This window comes from Ptiloglossa arizonensis, chromosome 3 (assembly GCF_051014685.1).
Source record: "Ptiloglossa arizonensis isolate GNS036 chromosome 3, iyPtiAriz1_principal, whole genome shotgun sequence".
Lineage (NCBI taxonomy): Eukaryota > Metazoa > Arthropoda > Insecta > Hymenoptera > Colletidae > Ptiloglossa > Ptiloglossa arizonensis.
In genome coordinates this window covers 25,164,167-25,174,854 of record NC_135050.1, presented here as the reverse complement: position 1 = coordinate 25,174,854, position 10,688 = coordinate 25,164,167, and the positions used below count along the sequence as shown (strand labels likewise).

At 36.3% G+C, this 10,688-nt stretch overlaps 1 long non-coding RNA gene across 1 annotated transcript; it reads right to left on the bottom strand.

Annotated features, from left to right (window-relative positions):
• Nucleotides 1-5,265: 5,265 nt before the first annotated feature.
• On the bottom strand, nucleotides 5,266-6,259 carry LOC143144300 (uncharacterized). Its single transcript, XR_012991391.1, has 3 exons — nucleotides 5,897-6,259; nucleotides 5,700-5,829; nucleotides 5,266-5,618 (listed from the first exon to the last, which is right to left on the bottom strand). It is a non-coding gene; the product is annotated as an uncharacterized LOC143144300 (long non-coding RNA).
• Nucleotides 6,260-10,688: the final 4,429 nt, after the last annotated feature.

The following is a 10,688-nucleotide window of genomic DNA, read 5'->3' as shown; positions in this document are numbered from 1 at the left end:
GAAGAGAAATCCATTTTTACTTTCGTCCAATAATATAAACAAAGTTTAGTGCAAATGAATCCAGATCGATATGATGATTAATAAACGAAGAAGTTGTTCAAGAAGATCATTTTCGTCGACACGCTGATACCCTGAAAGATAGCAACCAACCGAACAAACATATTCGAACAATAGAATAGCGTCGGGAGATTTAACGTGTGCTTACTAAGTACGTTTGTGTACTTACAAAATAAAAAAAGGATGAAATTATTGGTCACAAGTATCGCAATTTACAACTAATTTCACGTTTATTAATCTCTTTAATTTTGTTGCTAATTACGCGTAAGCTCTCTCCATTACCTCATCTCGATGGATCTGTTTCTAAGAATCTGAAACTTGAGATTCAATGACTTTTTCTGTATAAATTATAATTCTGTTTCTTTTCTTCCACTTCTTTTTCTTCTTTTCGAGTTTTTTTTATTCGTGTCCTTTATTGATATTTTTCGTTGAATGTACAATAAGCAAGACACAATAATAAACACTTGCATAATTCATTTTACTAATCACTGCATTTGCATTCTTATACCTTGATCAAAAAGTTCTAGGACTGTCCCCCCGTGTGTCGCTGTCAATCACCCGATTGTTTCTTTTTTTTTTTTGTTAGGTTACCATATCTGTCATTAACACTTCCTTCCAATTTCAGCATCATAGCTTGATATTTGTAAAAGTTACGTTGTACTGAGCACATCTCCTTTGTTCGTGTCTTCGATTTTGAAAATGGCATCATTTGAGCATCAACGAGTTTGCATTAAATTTTGTGTAAAAAACGGATTTAACGGTCCGCAGACCTTGGATATGTTGGAGAAGTATTTCGGCAACGATACTCTTTCGAGATCAAATGTTTTTCGATGGCACGAACGCTTCAGAAGTGGTCGTGAGTCGGTCGAGGATGACAAACGCAGTGGCAGGCCGACAACGTCGAAAACCGATGAAAACATCGATAAAATTCAAGAAATGTTGTCCGAAAACCGCAAATTGACCATCAGAGAGCTGGCAGAGGACTTGAACATTGCTTATGGATCCGTTCAAGACGTTTTGGTTAGTGATTTGGGCCTCAGACGTGTCGCTGCAAAACTGGTGCCGAAAGACCTCAATTTCATGCAAAAAAAGGACCACGTTGAAATCGCGAAAGACATGATTTCCAAGGCCGAATCCGACCTAACATTTATTAAACGTATCATCACTGGAGATGAGACGTGGATTTATGAGTATGACACACAATCCAGACATCAAGCGAGTGAATGGCGTGCACCGGAAGAGCCGAGACCGAAAAAACCACGTCGTTTTCAGTCAAGAAAGAAGGCGATGCTCACGGTTTTCATGGATTACAATGGTGTTGTGCATCAAGAATTCTTGCCAGAAAAACAGACAGTCAACAAAGAATATTATTTGGGCGTTTTGAGACGTTTGCGCGAAGCAATTCGTCAAAAAAGGCCAGATTTGTGGGCAAACAACTCGTGGATTTTGCACCACGATAACGCACCGGCGCACAATGCGATCCTTATCCGCGAGTTTTTGACGAAAAACAACACGAACACTATCCAGCAGCCTTCAAATTCACCAGATCTGGCTCCCTGCGACTTTTTTCTGTTCAACCGAATTAAAAAACCGCTTCGCGGAACGCGTTACAGTACCCGAGAGGAGGTCATGACAAAATCGAAGACAGCTCTGATGGACATACCGAAAATTGAGTACCAGCGGTGTTTCGAGGATTGGATCAAGCGCTGGCGCAAGTGCATTGCAGTCAATGGGGACTACTTTGAAGGGGACCATATCGATTTGGACGAATAAATTTGTATTTTTGATTTTATGAATAAAGTCCTAAAACTTTTTGATCAAGGTAGTATCTATGTCACTACATGTATGATCAATGTAGACGTTAAATAAAGAGCTACAAAAAGTACATCTTCTCATGCGACTAATTTGTACAATCCGCATAATTTCTTTCAGTATTTGAATTTTGGATAAAATATTCATCACTAAAACGATCAGTCTTACGAGGTTAGAGTTTACAGGGACTTGCTTTGATATGCATATTGATACGAATGCATTCAAACTGTTGAGTGTGCAATGTTTGACGTATATGTTACATAAAGTATGCACAATGTTCTATTTATTATATAATATATTTCGTTTCCGAAATATTTATCCGTACTAGGACTAATGTATATACACGTTCGATTTTCGATCAAATTTATCGAAACCAGTGTATTATGCACTCTGCCTAATAGTACAATATTTCTTCCAGTTTAATTTTGTTATCTAAATCCTATATTTTTCCAGCTAACTTAAATAACTAATTTTTGGCTCTACTTCTTTTTTTCTTCACTCGATACCGTAGTGTTCTTCCTCTATCTTTGAAATTCCTGGCATAATAGAGACCTATTATTTGTATCATTATAATTATTATTATTATGAGTATTTGTAAAAGAAACGTGTAAATAAATTCGTCAGTTTCAACCGTTAATGTATTCGAGCATAACTCGGCGACCTTATCCTTCTCGGAATAATATGTAGTTCTCGAACTAACTCTCTATCGCTCTCTGAAATTAATCATCTGACCGTCTCTCTCGCTTCCTCCAGCAGGTAGCCTCTCGCTCCCACCGTTCTCTTTCACTTTCATGGAAGAGGGATAACCCCGGATCTGACGTGGCGTTTCTGCCACCGTGAAACGTTCCGTTTCTATAAATAAGACGACTTCGACTATTTTTAATGCCAACCAACGCCTTCCGTCCTTCCACGGTGAGGCGTCGTCGTTCAAGCTGCCTGGCGAGAGTTACTTGACCGAGAGCCACCGAATTGCGGGGACGAAACAGTCCGTGACTCTGGAAACTGACCTTAGATCATCTTGATGGATCGCCGAGCACGAAGATCCAGAATCACGTAGGTCCACGAAGATTTGGAAAAACGTTTCGTTTCGTTCTCATCCTACGCGTCTTTTTCGCTGTATCATCGGCTTGAAATGTAAATATTTTATCGAAACGTTCCGGTTCAACTTCGTGGAACGAGTTTCCCATTCCGCCGTTAAGATTGCTTCTTACTCATCCTTTTCTCTCCGTTTTCTAGCACTGAATATACCGTTTACTTTGCCCTTCGTAATTCTTCTCCTGTCGCCAAAGGTGCCTGTAGAACAGAAATAATATATAATCAATGATTTTTATAAATGGTAATTAGTAACAGTAGAAGGTCAACAGCGTGATATCTTTGTAGAGAATATGTTTAATTGTGTAACTGATACATATTTGGACAAGAAAATTTCTTTCTATTGAACGTATTATAAATTGTTAGGAATTTTGAAAATACGTTTTCATCGTTAGGATTAATCTAGTTGAAATGTAACCGAGCAAAAAAATATATTGCAAATGAAAGGGGCAGGATTTGTTATTATTGACGAATCGTTTTTTTTTATTAAAAAAAAATACTTGTATATTAAAATGAGTTAAATGAAAAATCGAAAGTGCAATGAAATTCTGAAATGTTTGATGTTTAATATTCATTTTTCCGTCCAGTTCTTGATTTTTAATCGAGAACAACGTGTAAAATTGGAACATTTAATTTGTTTCGATTAGTTTCATTTATTGCGTAAATGAAAAGATGACTAACAACGACAATGAAATTGCATCGAGACTCGTGGTGTGTGTTATCGTGGCTCACGAGAGCAATATTAATGTTGCAGATATCTCATGGAATTATCAGAAAGGTATTAGTCTTTCGCGGTTATTGCAGATGTGACAATATCACTGTTTTCTTTATATTGTAAATATTTAATCGCGTATGTTCCGATATCTATAACGTGTCACGCAAATCACGAAACATAAATTTCAGATTTAATTATACGTGTCGTCAGCTGTCGAACGGTAGATCATATTTATCGAAGCCTTTAAACGTCCATTCAATTACGATTGCCTAGTCATGTACCTATCAATATCAGTTTGCATAAAACATTCACCGTCCAATTAGATTGTTTCCTATCGCTTCCATATGTTTCCCTTTTGATCCAATAAAAAAATTGCCGATGCACTTGAATGTGTAACGAGAGAATCACCGTGTCGCATAAAGGGGGAGACCAGTTCTCGGAAATTGGACGAGAAACTATCGAGAAAATTTCTTTCTACCGGAAACAAAAAAATGTTTCGATCCATCGCCGTAGAAATTTCCGGAACGATATTACTTCACCGGCAATGTTAACGATCTATAATTAATTACGCCAATTCCACGAATTCTTTTTCGTTTTAACGGTTGAACATTGAGCAGTTTCCAGTCCAGTGATTTGTAAAAATAAACGTAACCCACTCTTTAAATGAGTTTCTCAATTTATATATAGTCGATTTAACGATAGAGGAGCCGATTTGGGAATATTGCCTCATCAAACCACCCACGGGTTCGGTTCATTCAACGCTCGATGATTCAATGATGTACTCTTGATCGGGGATGAGTAACATTTACCTAAAAAAAAAAGTTTCGATGAACTTGAATCAACAATAAAAAAGAATAACAGTTATAGAACGAATTTGAATTATGTTACATAAAAATTTTACTAGGCTGTCAGCTCAGACTCTTATTTGTAATTAGATTTGTTTATATTCCGAATCGAACGAAGCACTCGTCGGTAGCATTTCCTTCTTCCGTTCAGAAAAGAGAAATAAAGTTTATACCGTACGATCGTCAGTGAATGTTCACCGTATCGTCACACTCGTGAAGTGGAATCGAGCTCAGAGTTCATTGACGATCCAAATTCCATGCACGATGGCTAGCCTAGCTTCCAGTGATCTTAATTTTCACGTATCGCGCATAGTCCGTGGAGAAACTCTTCTTTATGGACCCGATAGGATCGTCTAGCTCAACGTTCCTCGATCGTTACACATCCATCTAGAACCCGTTTTTGTTTTACTCGTAGCAAACTAACTGAACTAATTTCAGCTACATCTTCGTATCGTTCGTCGATGATTCCCATTTCTCGTCTCGTTACGGTACGAATTGAATGAAAAATTATTAATCAAAAAAATAAAACACGTATCTACTTCCGTTAATGGATGATTTCATCCGAAGACACAGTTCATAAGCTTTCGTTGAAAAATAAGACGGGTGTTCGCAGAATCGCTTTCATAGGATAAAAGTTCAAATTGAAAGTCTCGATTCGATACAATTACTTAATTCGACAAACATCGAAAAACGAGAAGAAGATGCAGAAAATTGATAAATTTTTATTTACAGAACAACGGATAAAAAGTTATTTAACTTTTGTCCCCTGTTCGTAACTTTTATCCATGTAGGTACAACCTTTAATTTTTTATTCATTTTCGCCGCACGTTCGATAAAATGTGGATGGAACGATCGCGCTCGCAATGTGTGACGTAACGCGGAATCTCATTGCGGTGGCGCGTAACGCGGCTAAAAAGTATCGAGTCATTGCGTTCTAATCTCGGATGGAAGAGTCGATGATTATCAGCCGGGAGTAAAAAATCATGACGTAGTTCGCGTCGACGTCGATCGCTTTTTGCGCTAGCTAATCGCTCCTTGTCCTACTTCAATGTTTGAGTTTCGAGCGCATCGGCCGCGGAAAAACATTGACGGCCTTGCTAAAAATAGAATTTTCCACAAAAATCCTGGAAACGTCGGCAATCTATGTTTCTTCGTACTCCTAATGAAATTATCTAAACCTTCGATTCGTCTTATACAGGTGTTACGCTCCAGCGTGCAACTTCAAGATCACCAAACTTTATCAATTGACTTTAAAACAGGAATCGATGAAAAACAGTCAACTTTTAGTTTTGAATGATTCTGTACGGACTGTAAAAAAAATTTTTGTTTTTATCGGAAGAAACTTATAACTTTAAAAATCATTTAAAAAATTTACCTTAAGAACTTTTTTCAAAACTGTGTACAACTGACTTAACCTCTGATCCGAGATTCCACTTACAGCCGTCTTTTTTTCACCGTAATACGTGACTTCGGGACAACAATAACGATACTTCGTCTTGTTCGCGTTCAAACGAGAACGAAATTATTTTGTTTTCACATTGTTTTGAAAATGAAATCCACTTCCTTGGTTCAAAGTAGATATTAACTATATTTCAGGGTTTTCCAATGTTACATCAGTAGGTGAAATCATGATCATGACGACTCTGTATCTAATCTCGAATCATACAGGCGAAACGAGACACTTGAAATTTCACTGCACTACTTTCTTGCAAATGATTACACGAAAAGCGAAGATAAATGTAACAATTTCTGAAAATCACAAACATCAGAATGAGATACACAACGCAATTGTACAGAGGCGCCTGTAATTTATTATACTTTAAAATCGATCGACCAATCAATTGCTTCGTATAAAGTACGTAAATGCGTCTGAAAATCGTTTTATGTATAACGCATTGAACCAAAAACGGACGTATATTTTTCTGCCTACATATAATTATTATTCATATATTCTTTGGCTCTGAGCTATGTATATAGAGGGACTTTAAGCACATTTTATCTCATTAAATACGGATCTATATTTGTCCATGTTGTAATATAATGTGCCGTTTTGGTCTTGTTTTAGGTTAAAGTTTTGAATAACGAATAAAAGATAAACAACTTTTTATCCGTGACTCGTTGGGTAAAAATTAAAATTGGAATCATAAAATTGAATGTATCACAACAAACAAATAAAAATTTAACAATATCACTACATATATGACTTTTGTCCATCTTTAAACCAAAGTAACGAACATTAATAAATTCTATAATTAGTATACACAAGGTTTCACAGCGAGACCACGGTTATGTGTAGTGAATCTATTAAAAGTTTTTAGATTATTAGATATTATGAATCTATATACTTATGGTAAGAAACCTTCCAACTATTTTGTATATTAACACGATAATATTGTAGTGGCAACAAATATTACGTAAGATTGCTACAAATATAAAATGGAAACTAACCTAGTTCCGATGATCAACCCCTTTTCCCCACGGTAATGAGCGTACATATATAGCCGAATTATATGCGATCACTTCTTGTCACATTATTTTAGATACATTGTAGAGGTAAACGCACCATTGCATCATGAAGAGTAAAAACATTGTGTAACGCAAGAGAAACTTGGACGGCTTATCATTGTGCATTGTAATATGTGAATTGGCGATCAATTCGTTCCATTTTCTAGTAACCATTCATTCAAGTTTCTCTGCTCGAAAGAGAAATAACATATACATACAAAATCGTTGACCAAGCAAAGCTTGAGTTTTCCTGGTTATAATATTAGTAGATCGATTAATCGTGTGTTGGAATTAATGATACCCGTAGAACGTGAAATTAATGCAATCTATTAATCTTCTTTCATTTGTGACGCAAATGTCATAAGAAACTGATATATTAAAAAAAATATCCATTTCTAAATTCTTCAGTCTTATACATATGAAATAATCCATTCAAAATCGAAATTTGAGATATAAATCATCATTATTTTTGAGATATAGGAAACTATGCAAATTAGTACTAATAGATTAACGTTAGATGGTACAACACTTCTACAAGTTTATTAGTTTAAATAAATCATTGTTGCAAATTCAAAACTTACCTGTGATTGTTGGATAATGAACGATGCATGTTATATGAGGCTATAAAAGCGACAGCAAACTAACCCATAAATTTTCTATAGACGAGTTAATGAAACGAGCTTGACATATCTTCAATACTAGCATAATTTTATTCGTTCAAAGAGTTAAGGTATCGAAGAATTATGCCATTGCTCGAAGCAAAAATTCGCGGGGTCTATCCGTCTTCATGGCCTCGTTATAATACTATGCACGTATTATACATCTTTACTGGAATGTAATGCATTCCAGTGAGAGAATGAGAGCACATTATGAAAATCAATATTGATGATTTATTGTTAGAAGAATACGGTTCATAGAACCGAATATCGAATATTCTTTGTCGTCGAGTCATGCCCTGAACGTATTTACTATTCGGTCACCTTAAAACTGAAATGGATGTAAACAGATCGCCACGTGATCAAAATTCCATTGGTCCATTGTGTCGTCACGTTCTTTTGTTCCAGGGATGTATCGTAGGCTCAACGCGTAGGTGAAAGATTGGAAATTCGACGATAGAACTTTCATTAAAAGATTCTAACAAATATTGAACATTTGGAAAGAAGCTAAAACGTGTACATAAACGGTGACACGTGTAAACTTTATTGCATCTGTGTTTATTCGAAGAGTAGCGTCCTACCAATACGATTGTATTACAGTCACGTGATTTTGTTTACCGGCACTTCGTCTTCAAGTTGACCGAGTAACAAATCCCAACACATACACTGTATAAAGCTGATATAACATTATTTACACGCGTGCCAACGTTCGTGCGCATTCGCGATTTCTATGTAGTGTATACGTGTGTCTTTCCGAGTATAATAGATATATACATAGATAGATCTTGGCGCTGAGCGAATATATTTATTGATTCGTCGTTAAAGAGCAAACTGGGTATGAATTTTTTTTCTGCAAACGTTTTGTCGGCCGTATATTAGCTGGTGCGGAAAAGATAAGGGCTTAGGGCATTTTCAATATCGCAACGCTGATTTCCAAGTAAACTAGCCATTATTACACGCCCCGTGACGCCAAACTCGCACACTTGTATCGTGTACTGGGAAACAACGTGTTCGCTTGTTGATGCAACGTGTTAACACGTGGAGTGATGTTTAGATATTCTCACATTAATGCCACAACCACGTCATTTAAGCCATACAGGATGTTTCACTTGTATGGATCCAGTAGAATATACAGTGAAAATATTGTTTTAGATGAAAATTGAATATTTCCATGTGGACGGTTAACAGTGAACACGATTTATTTGTAGATGATGGCAATTCGGTGATACATAACCTTCGTTAACGAAGGTCATTTAATATGGTATTTTTACTTACCGTATGGTTATAATGCCAAGAGAACAAAAGTACTTATATAATTTACGATCGTCAAGTGTTCGAATCGCCTTTACTTATAAATTAGTTACAATTATTGCGTAATATCGTTTTGAAACGGAATTCTTCAACTTTTATTGTCTTCGTTGCGAAAGTTAAGTAGAGTTAAAGAGATCCTTTATCGAAAGAAAAATTGCCGAGAAGAAAACTTTATTTAATATGTGGCTACGTACACACATGCCAAATATGTTCACGTATGTAATTAGAGATACGATCGCAAATCTACGAATCCGCGTAACTCGAGTATTTACTTCCTTTACCCAGTAAGTACGATTACTTTACGTTAATTTCAATTTCATCGAATTGACACGGTAATTACTGATTAAGATAACCAATTCGTGATAAAAAAAAAAGAAATCGATCCTTGCACGAACACAAGGACTTGTATTTAATTAATATCTTTAGCTCCTTTAATGAAAGAAAAATTAAATACAATTTTATTCGTTTCAAAGTTAAACTACATTCCTTCGGCGGAAAATATTGCGACGCGCTTGTCCCTATTAATTCAACAGGGTTTAACTTAATAGTAAGCTATCGACATTTTCGAATTCTTTCTTACCTGGCACGCAAACGAAGAACTTCGGACCAGGTCAAGTTTCAAAACGATGTTTCACATTTTTCATTGAACTTTTCTAGGAATTCTCCCGTGTAAGGATCGTAGATCTTGAATACCAACGTCGTCGTTTTATCACCCAACAAACTGACCTAAATTTTCCTCTCGTTCTATGAAACGAGAGACTTCACTTCTCGAGAAACTATTATAAAATACGGAATGGTATCCGATCTCGACCAAATATATTTGCATCCGATTAAACAGTTAAAGAAACCTATTTCTCCCTGCGATCGAGAGAATTCGAATCACCGTAATTGATCACACGCGAACGTTCGCGTTATTACTCGTTACCGTTTATCAAGATTAATCGACATCTTCGAGATTGGAACGAATTTCCGTTATTTGTTACAAATTAATCCGTCGAATTTGCGAGCATCGCTCGAACTTCGGACCCAATCGACATTTAACGGTTAACTTCTTTTAATCTTGCACGAAAATCAAATATTCATCGAGGAATTATCATATTGTACCATGGATGCTTAAACTCGTCGCAAACGCGTTGAAACGTCATCGTTAACTATACACCGGCTCGTCCCTATTTCCCTTCGACAAAAATGTCATCGGTTGACCTTTCCACATTTTCCATTTATTCAACATTAAGAGACAATATCAAGCCTTAATAGCTTTGGATCGAAGTGATTCTCTCTCTATTTTCGTCGGTATTACGACTTCCTAAATTTACACCTACGATTTGTATCTTTTTTAAACACTTTTCGATTCGATGATCATTGTTTACGTTATTTTATTTTCGATAATAGGTGAGTTTTGCCACGTTCGATCGCCACTATCAAGATAATTTCAGATAACGAGAACGAAGAAAGAAACGCGAGAGGAAAATAGAACACTTGGTACGTTCGAATTTGAGTGTTTCGCTGTTATCGAAGTTGGGGGCAGAACCGAACGTATTTACCAGCTACGAAATGTGCGGAATTTTTCTACTAATATCAGATCGGACCACGGATAGCAGATAATTTGACGAATTCATCGAGGATCAAGAGACTCGACGTTAGATTTATAGTTTGATGAGATAATTTCGAACGAAACGAAAGCCTCACGTAAAT